Genomic DNA, 10925 nt, shown 5'->3' with positions numbered 1-10925 from the left:
CTTCCTCGCAATAATTATGTTTTAGAGCTGCAAAGTGATTGCGTTTCCCCTCCTCAGTGAGTATTGGATTAGCTGTGTTTTCCCTTTTGAGCTACTTACCACCTCAAGCTTTCTGCTAACACTACACCCCCCCTCCACACTCTCACCCTCCTTCAGCCTCCCTTACAGGGTTTGCTGAGGTGGCCATTTGTGTAGGTAAGGTGCAGCCACAGCACTCCTAAAGGGAAAACAAAAGCTTTCTTAAAATATGAAGCCTTGCTCTATTTCATTCGTCTGCAGCCTTTTTTTTCTCCATCTCATCAAGAATGTTGTAATTGAACTTCATTTCCAGCAGTGCTGTAGGTGTAGATATATACGCTGCTGCATGTGACCGTCTGTCATCTCATTGCAAGGTGGTTGTTGCCTTCTCACCTAGAAGTCGTCTCAATCCCACGTTAGCTCATTATTCTCTAATCGGCTTATAGAAAATGATTGGCGGGTAAGGAGATAAGAGTCTTATTGTCACCTAGTCACCTTAACTCAGACAGTGGCATGCTACACCCACGCACGCACACACACGTCACAGGTGGAAACGTTGGGGTGGATGGTGGTGACGATGCAGAGCTTCTTCTATACGCTGATCCAAGTTCTCCAAAGTGATGAAGTTCTTTGCATCCTCCTGCAGCTTCAAAATCTCTTTCTCTTTTTCTTTGATGAATTTTTGCTGCTCTTGTTCTCGCTGAATGGCAGCTTCTACCCGCTGGTGCTCAGCTTCCTCCTTTTCCTTCTGGACCCGCAACACCCTAAGTTTGAGTTCACCCACACCTGAAGAATAATTTCAGTAATATGTATGAGAAATGAAAAACAGATTTATCCAAATTATTCATTTTTTAAATCATTATTGCAAAACTGTGCATCTTGGCCTCAACTACTAAACTCAAGCACTGAGACTTGTCCTTCTTTGGAAAGTGATGGATCAAAATTATGGCCCTTTGCAGCAACTGAATACTGTAGATTATTTTGAGACTAGAAGGAAAAACTTCCTTCATTTTAAGAATGGGGCCCACAACTAGGGCTGATTGCATGCAATTTGAGTTGTTTACCTGCTTAACATGTTCCCTTTTTGTTAAATGAAAGACTGATTTGTTTCTGTCCGTCCTTCTTTCATTAAAAATGTTGGCTACATTTTCACAATTTTGAAACAAAAGCTGAAGTCATTATTCATTCAGAGGCCCCAGAATTCTTACGGTAGCTGCACCTCTACTTACGTACAAATTTGTAGTCCTATTTTTAATATTATTTAATATTTTGTCTTAAAGGTAGGATTGGTATTGTTGTTCAAATACATTTTTTGTTATATTTTTTGAAATTCTCTTTATATCCCGCCAGCAATCAATAAATCTAATGATATGACAAAAAAAATCCAGTATCTGTGGCTGTTGCAGGACTGTGATAAACCCGTCCAATCATTTCGTTCTACCTGCCTGTGCACTCATTGTGCATTCCACAAGTTGCTAGCTTGACAGCTGTGAGTACTAACAATAGCCATGTTCATCGTTTACATTCATTTTGATATGTCTATGTTCATAATGATAATTTTTGGGGGAGTGGCTTTGGAGGGAGGCCTGAAGGGATGGGCTGTCAGTGCTGCTGACTTGGCGACTTTCCAGCCCGTTCTCATTACCAGGGCGTTAAATACTGAGACTTTGTCACGGCCGTCGGCATTAGATATCGCCACACAAGGCACCCTTTAGCACCGGTGTGAAACGCACCGGGTGTTCCATTAATTATAATGTAAACCCATACACGGCAACAGTAAACGCTCCGAGAAAGTGTGCCGGGAGTGTGGTGACATAGTTTAAAGAGCAAAAGAGACTCACACAGGGCGGGTGGGAGGGGAGAGGAGGGGAGGGGAGGGGAGGTGGATGGGTCCAACAAACACAAGGCTTTCATCCAGGAGACCGCTGTTCGTGTCCCGTGCGTCACGTTACAATCAGCTTGTTTGTGTCCCGTGTTCACAATGTTCAGTGTCATTTTCATTGTACCAACGTAGTAGTTTTAAGCCCAACATGTAGTTCTTTATTAAACCTAACTTTAGCGGTTTTGTTGCCTAGTCCTAAGGTGACGCTGAGGGTAACTGTAGTGGTTTTGATGGCGAAAAGGGGCCAAGGGGCGTGACAAATCTTGCTCATTGGAAAAGAGTAGGCACACTGGGCTGGGGTTTTCGGTTGGATCTTTTTTTAAATCTAGTGTAATCTTGCTAGTTTCTCAGCATTACCGACCCTACCTTTAAGCTAAATGTTCATGTCAAATTCTTTTTTTATGTTTTATGCATAAACTGACAGCATGTGAGTGAGGCTGATACGGATATCTTTGGAATGAAGTCACTAATATCGAATGTGTTGTGCCAAAGAATTTCAAAATCTTACATTTGGAAGTTGAAACAACACTGAAACCTTGACAGTGAAATTGTACTGCTGGTTTTAGAAGCTGTTGTATATATTTGTGGTCAAACACTCGATCATATCGGAGGGAGACAACATTGCTTGTGTACTGCGCGATCAATATCTGTCTGACATTAACAAAGCCATACATCGGTATCACCCTATGCAATATCATTAGTGCCCTCATCTCACTCTCCTCACCCAATCAATCCTCCTATCTCCTTCCCTGTCCTTTACTCCGAGGGAGGGGGGGAGGTGGCTATGGAGGAGGTGGCTAAGGAGGAAGAAAAGAAAGAGAGTGATGGGGGAGGATGTGCTCAGACTAAGGAGAGTGTATCGATCCCTGCTTCATGATGGACTGAGAGGCCGCTTGTCACTCTGACAGCCAAAGACAAATGGAGCATCAGATAGGCAGCTTTGCGGGCTGTGCTGACCGGCTGGAAAGAACCAAAAAACAACAACAACAAAAACAAAAAACAGCCGAAAGGTTAAACCCGTTTCTGTGGGAGGGGGGATTCTAGCTAAGAGCAGTGCACCTCATTAAATACTCAGCGTAAGCCCTGTGGATTTCATTGATTGCTGGTGTCCAGCGATGCCTGAGCTTTATCCCACGCGGGGCGGCCTCTCCTCCCCTCTGAAAGAGGCGAAATGAGCATGAGCCTGAAGCAGGGATGATTGTTTTTTGCATCTTGAGTCTATTTCTGACTGGAGATCTTAATGTGGGCTGGCCCGGGCGGCTAAAGTGGGTCATAGGGTGAGGCAGACATGAAAGGGCTGACACAAAGTGGAGTCATCCTCGCTGGGGGGCATCTCACTGCCTCCTCCACTCGGATGTACAGCACACAAAGCCACTGCATAACAACCCCCCCCCCCCTTCTTCTCCACCTCCCTCAGTTTGCCTCATGCAGCAGCATCGATGAGATTCTCATCTCTTGCACCTTGCTGCACACTGCGGATATTGCATTTGCAGCTTGTCCACAATCCTTGCATCCCAATAAACACACACATACACACAGACACACACACACACACGTGTCGCTGCTGAGGTTAACCTTATACCCCCCCTACAGTCTTAACCCAAATCCTGATTCTAACCCAAAATCAAGCCCTAATCCTCTTAAAGAAGTAAGAAAAGGCAAAATGCCCTCACTTTGCATCTGTGTGTTGTTCTTTCTATCCTTCTGAGGACCTCAGAGTAATTGAAATACAGCACACATATGCTCCAACGGGCTTTAGGACCCAGTGTTTCCCTCGTAATGAGGTAGTAGAGCTGAGGAAAGGCCAAAAGGAGAAAGAGAGAGAGAGAGCGAGAGAGAGAGAGGAGGAGGAGGAGGAGAGAGAGGAAGAGCTGTATTTGTAAAGTCAGAGAAAAGCTGAGAGTGGCAGAAGAAAGTTGACACCGTGTAAGATGCACTGCAACCGCAACGAGGATTAATGAGATACCTCCTGTCCGCGAGGAGGAGAGAGCGAGCCGAGAGAGGATGCTGTGCAGAGAGAAGCATGCTCACTGGTGCTGATGCTGATGATGCTCACTGGTGCTGATGCTGCTGCTGATGTGATGCTGCTGCTGTTGCCTGGCTGCACAGGTGTAAACGGTGCATCCGCATGCATTCATCAGCACAGCTCGACGGAGGGATGCCGACAAGTTTGACACTGTGACTCACATCTCTCACTAACACGTGTAGGATCTAGACACACACACACACACACACATTACTTACACTCCTTCTGCACATGCCCACGCTAAACGCAAATCAGTGGAACAGTGTGTGAGAGGCTGGTGGATGGTTAGAGCCGGATTCCCCCGTTTCTTCTCGGAGGACTCATCCCGAGGACAGGACAGGACCAGGACAGGACGGAGCACTTTAACGTGGAGGTGAGAGACAGATTTAAAGGAGCAGATGCGAAGCTTTCAGCTGACTCTTTTGTTTCTTTGACATCTAAACATTTTATTGCTTTAACGTTTCATATTCAAATTTGTTTTTTGTTTTTTTTGGTTCCCTTTTCTGTGTCCCCCCCCACCCCCCACCCCCTCCTGTGTGAGACAGCAAATCTTTATGAGTTATAAATGTGAAAGCATTGCTGTTATAAAACTGCTAGTCTGCCTGTACAATAACAATAGAGACAATAGATAACAAAAGAATGTTTTACCAGTATAAGGTTTATTATATCATTAATAATAACTTTATTGATTAGTGTAAATGCTGAAACCAAGCACACTATTTTTGCTCTTTATTATTATTATTATCATTATTATTAGGCTATTTTTATTATTATTATTAGACTATTGTTGTTATTATTATTATAAGGCTATTGTTATTATTATTATTATTATTACGCTAAAATACTTACAGCTTCTAATTCGAACATGTTAAGCATATTAAGGAGCTGTTGTGCGTTTTAAATATTCTTTTTTTATGAATTTCTTTTTTTGAATGGCCGTCTATGGCAGAGTGCATAAAATCATCATTATCTTAAATATTATACATTCTAGGGAAGTGAAACTTGATGCACAGCTATAATTAAACATTCATTTTTTAATGGAAAAACACATCATCAATATCTCAAATCCCTAATATTTGGTACACAGGTGCTCCATGGGGAAGTACTCACCTATTGAAGCATGGTACCAAGCTCTCCATCATGTTGCCACTTACCAAAAATTGCCAAAATACTTACAGCTAAGCTTCTAATTCTAACATGTTAGGCATATTTAGGAGAGTATTGCTGATATTGTGCATTTTAATCCTATAGTTAATTCAATCTTTTTTTATGAATATTTTTTGAGTGGCAGAATGCATAAAATCATCATTATCTCAAATTACGCATGCTAAAGAAATTAAACTTGGTGCCCAGATATAATGTAACATTAATTTCTAAATGTAAAAATGGTGGGTGGTCTAGGGGAGAGTACATAACATCATCAATATCTCAAATCCCTAATATTTGGTACACAGGTGCTCGATGGGGAAGTACTCACCTATTGAAGCATGGTACCAATAGCTCCATCATGTTGCCACTTAGGGTAACGTTAACCCTAATTCAGCCCTGTTGGCTGATAACTATGAACTGTGATTACAAAAGATTCTTGGTACAAAAGTTCTCTATTTGGGGAAGTGCCTAATATATTGAAACGTGTTACCGATAGCGCCACCATGTGGCCAGTTGAAGCTGTTGAAGTGTAGGCTACATCTTTTTTACACATACTGACAACTAGCTTTCACTTCTAACTTGTCGAGCATATTGAATCTGTAGCAGCTTGCAGCAATCATTCAGATATTCCAGTTTGGCTTTCCTTGTCAGCAGTAATTTGTCAGAGTAGGTCTTGCATTTCTCTGTTTTGACATGAAACATGCAGGCGGATATTTGAGAGAGGTCATTTATTGTGTTTCTAATATCAGTAATCTAAATCTGTGTCTTTGCAAGTGAGACACATTTATTATTACTGTGATATTATGAAAAGTAGGATATGATATTGCCTACAGTGCAGAAGTGAGAGCTCCTCGGTTCATTATTTATGAAACTGAAAATTCTCTCACAGCTTTCTTTCTGGGTATATTTATGATATACAATAAAGCAGTGGTTCCCAACCGATTTGCCTTGAAGCACCCCCTCCCCACCCCTCCTCTTACTTGTATCTAAGAAAAGCTGAGCCCTCCCCCACAACGTCATCACCTTAAAGAAAATTATAAATCCTCAAACAAAATCCTCAATTTAATTAAAGTGATTCAGTGTATTAAATGAGTTTTTTTATTTAGTATTATGAAATCAACTTTCTTTGTTTATTTGTCAGTTTCGTCAACATAAATAAAGTGATGACTTCTTGACAGATTCGCCAAGCGAATGTAGATACATAATATGATCTTTCTTTCGGTAACAACTTAATTAATTTACTATAATAGCTAAGGATGCTAATTTAGAAAATAAAATGTAACCAATAACCGAACCTCGTTAACTGATTATTAGCTTTTTCATTAATTATTCATATTTCTTTTAACCGTTTAACCGATAGCGTTAATCGGTTAAAATGCTTAATGTCGGATAACGGTTAAACGGTTAATTATCAACATCCCTAATAATAGCGTTAGAGCCCAAATAGCATTTTTGTTATTGTGCGGTTTTTGACCGCAGTGAAAATGTTGTTTTTGAAAGGCTAAACGGCAACAAATAGATTGAATATTTCGTTAGATTTTGCCACCAACTATCAAAAAATATCATATCGTGTTGTATACAGGGTTTAACACTTTGTGACTTACTAAATAGCAAAAAACACATCTTTTGAAATAGTTTTATATACAGACTTTTGTATAAATTATCCAGTATGTTTGTTATTATAATTTTAGTTATACATGTGCAAATCTACTTTTGACAACCTCAGAGCAGAGGGGCCAGTGATCTTTGGCACACCCCTAAGGGAGGCCCGGATCCCCAGTTGGGAGCCACTGCAAAAGAGGACATGCTGCTTCGGAGTGGAACCCCAACAGCAGCAGAGCATCCTCCTTTTTACTAACACACACAGCTCTGCTCAATCGTTCATGTTTGTATAGATATGTACTGCTGTACAAAAACAAGCCTGGTGGGCAGTAAAACAGTAGCATGCTCATGCAGTATTCCTGAAACCTCAGACAACCTAACACATCCGCATCTTCAATCTTTTTCTCAGTTAGAAAATATGAAAGTCTTTCAGCCAGAACCTGCTTTGGGAGATCACGTGTGAAATGTGTATCAGGGGACAGTATGAAAAATGTTATTCTAAGTGCTTTCAAAGGACACGCATCCTTGATTAGGAGCAGGTCTTTTCTCCGCTGATTGTGCTCTGTGTGTGTGTGTGTGTGTAGGTCATTGTCAATTAGAGGCCAACAAACAAGCCCTCCTTCTGTGATGATGATGATGAGACCATGTAATACATCGTCGCTCATGTAAAGATCTGTGAGAGGCTAATGACCTCATCCAGCTCGTTGCTGCACACACGCTTGTTTTAGTGACTTGCGAGGACATTTTTGTTGTTAACTGCTACATACCTGAATTCAATCCTTTACCTAAAATTAACCGAAGTATAATTCTAAGCTTAACCAAACCCAAGTAATCCTTAAACTTCAATGGTTTACCTTGTTTGGACTAGCGTTTTGTCTCCAGATCGTAGGTGAATTCCCACAATGTGTGCGAAAAGATTTCTGTCGTCATATCAAGAACCTTACCGTACCTTAAACCAAGTCTCCACCCTAAAATGTGATGATTGGGGAACACCCTCTCAAATTTCCACTGTGCCCCTCTCCATTTCATTGTATATAAAGATGTAATATATATTTATTGTCCATGTCCACCTGCACAACCCCTCCACACGTAATGTGGTCATGCTAGAATGAGATTAAATGGACACATTTGTAGCGTTGACATTAACACACGTGACTTCATTTGAAAGCATCTGTCTCGCCTTTCAGCAGTGATGTAGTTTATATGTGATCAGAGAGTAAATGGTGATGAATGTGAGATGAGACCAGGCTGTGTCCATTCAAGTATGGTCACGTAGTTCACCTCATCCATACCTGTACATAGTCAGAGCAGGCTCAGGTCCAGGGAATGGCTCGTGTGCCACAGGCCCGTCCACACCAGGTTCTTGGCTTGGGTGTACAAAAAAAGGGTGATGATGGGGACGTGCATTGAATCCACAAAAGGAAGGAGTCCCCACAATGTGGCTGTATAAACAGATTTATGCCCCCACAACATGAGTGAAACACGCACAAACACATGAAGGCACATACAGGTCATTACACTGATGTAAACACAGTCTAGAATCTAGACTGTGTTTCTGTGTTTATCTAGACTCTAGATGACATCTGTTGTGCCTGTTAAACAATAATGGGCTGCTGTTAGCCACCCTTTTCATTAGTTTTTTTTTATGAATAGTTTATGGTATGAATATAATTTTCACTCAAGTCAAAAATACAGTTTGGGGGGGGACAAAACTGAATCCCTGTAAAATAATGGACACACTTCCATGTTATTTTTTTCTGGCTGTACAAAAATGTCTACTGTATGTTGTCAGCCAATAAAACGTGATTTTTTACAAGTGAGGACATATTTTTATAGTTTTGGCCATCATTTAGTTATGGCAACTCTGGACAGAGCTTTATGTGTTAAAAGTGACAACAAAATGCGTTATCTTAACTAATTTATTACTTAAACTAATTGTGCCGTTTGTTTTTCATTTTTCAATTTGTGGTTTATATAAGATGTTGAAAATCTGGATTTTTAAAAAATTAGGGCTGTCAAAGTTAACGCGATAACTTTGGTTTTAATAAAAATTGTTTTAACGCCACTAATTTCGCGTTAACTCAACTTGTGATTTTTAGGTTGTAGCGGGCTCAGTTTTAAAGCTAGAATGAAGATACTGAGGGAAAAACTGGCATGGTCATTTTCAAACTGGTCCCTTGACTTCTGTCCTTAAGATATGTGAATGAAAAAGGGCTGTATGGGTACGTATGAGAGTCCCATCTACAGACATGCCCACTTTATGATAATCACATGCAGTTTGGGGCAAGTCATAGTCAAGTCAGCACACTGACACACTGACAGCTGTTGTTGCCTGTTGGGCTGCAGTTTGCCATGTTGTGATTTGAGCGTATTTTCTATGCTAAATGCAGTACCTGTGAGGGTTTCTGGACAACATTTGTCATCGTTTTGTGTTGTTAATTGATTTTCAATAATAAATATATATATACATTTATTTGCATGAAGCAAGCATATTTGTCCACTCCCATGTTGACAAGAGTATTAAATACTTGACATATCTCTCTTTAAGGTACATTTTGAACAGACAAAAAAATGTGCGATTCATTTGCGATTAATTGATATCGATTAACTATGGACAATCATGAAATTAATCGCAATTAAATATTTTAATCGCTTCACAGCTTTACTTAAAATCCGTCTGATTGCCTGTGTTGCAATTTTTTTGCCATGCACTTTGTAAATTTGTGTCACCAGATCTTAGCAATGTGTGAAACGGGTGAGTAACATGACAACAGAAATGATGGCCAAATATATCAAAATAAAGCCATAGTTAAAAAAATCCAATTTGAAATATATGCAAGCAGCTTCTGTGTTATGTAAAGTAGTGTGTTGTAAGAGTATGTTACTGGGAATGTACAAGTGTACAACAAGCATTTCAGTAACCTTATAGTTCATGGTGAAATGTTTTCACATGCACCATACAACCAGTACACATCCATATACATGTAAACCCTGGAGAACATAGCAAATTGCAGCTGTAGAACATACTGAGGCGCACGTGACATATGCACACACATACGCACGCATGACTACACAAACAACTCAACGTCGTGAGACATAGCCAGTCTCTGTACAGTGTGTGCCATGATGCTCACAGATGCACATAACAGAACACTGAGTACAACATACAACACCCTCTGCAGAGATGCTGGGGCCATTTGGAACATATTGCAGATGGGTAACTTCTCATTCCTCGGGCCTCATTGCACACAAGCACCAGCTGTGCGAGCAGAGAGTGTGTGTGTGTGTGTGTGTGTGTGTATGAAGTGCATGTGTGTGTATGAAGTGGGTAGTTATGTATGTGAGCATGTAGGAGGCAGGGCATGGAGGGCTTCACAGGGTTTGTTTACTGTGTGTGTGTCTGAAAGGGCAAAAATGATGCAAGGGACTGCATATATGTTTTTGTAGTTATGCAAAAGGGAAATTAAATGGCATTGTGTGTGCGTGTGTGTGTACGTGTGTGTGTGCGTGTGTGAGGTTAGAGCAGGGCAAACCGACTGATTAATGAGCACACACTGTCATATACACATTCTGCACAGGGGGGGTTCAAGTAAACCCAGCGCTCGGCGCAACTGCGCTCATTTGTTATTATAGAGTAATTCTGTGGAAATTATCCATCTTTTGCAGTCTAATGTGACAGAAACACATCCTTACTGGAAGGCACGGCTACGCTGGAATTATCCCATCCAGTTATTATCAAGCCGAGCAGAGGAACAGTACCGAAATGGCAAATTAGCCCCTGCTTCATTTATTCTGCAGTGAGCACTCCACTCCATGGTGAATTTGTTTCCATAGGAACATGATGTTACTTCACGAGCTGTGCAACACGCTCTACGTCGCCGTCTGTTTTTCGCTTATCTTTTCTGTTCAGTTTCCTCTCTGCTCTTGTCAGTCACTCCACACACATCAAGGAAGAGAGGGGAGAAAAGGGTTTTGGAAATGCATTCAATAGGGCCATTTAACCGCCACTTGGGGTTTTCAGATTTTTTCTTTGGCGTATCTCGAAAGCCTGCTCTGGTCTTATCAGCCTGACACCGCTGTTCTTCAAGACGTCTTTTTATTAGAGCCTACAGGCGTTTACAGCATCCAATTTCCTACAGCCACTGTGCAATTCCTTTTCTTCGAGTGTGTTCGCCGTATCTGCATCGCCTCAATCTGTATCTGCTGAAATATTACAGCAATTACTTCCAGCTCTGTGCATGAGCGTGC

The sequence above is a fragment of the Sebastes umbrosus genome, chromosome 7 (assembly GCF_015220745.1).
Source record: "Sebastes umbrosus isolate fSebUmb1 chromosome 7, fSebUmb1.pri, whole genome shotgun sequence".
NCBI classification, from domain to species: domain Eukaryota; kingdom Metazoa; phylum Chordata; class Actinopteri; order Perciformes; family Sebastidae; genus Sebastes; species Sebastes umbrosus.
Note: the sequence above shows the minus strand (reverse complement) of the source record.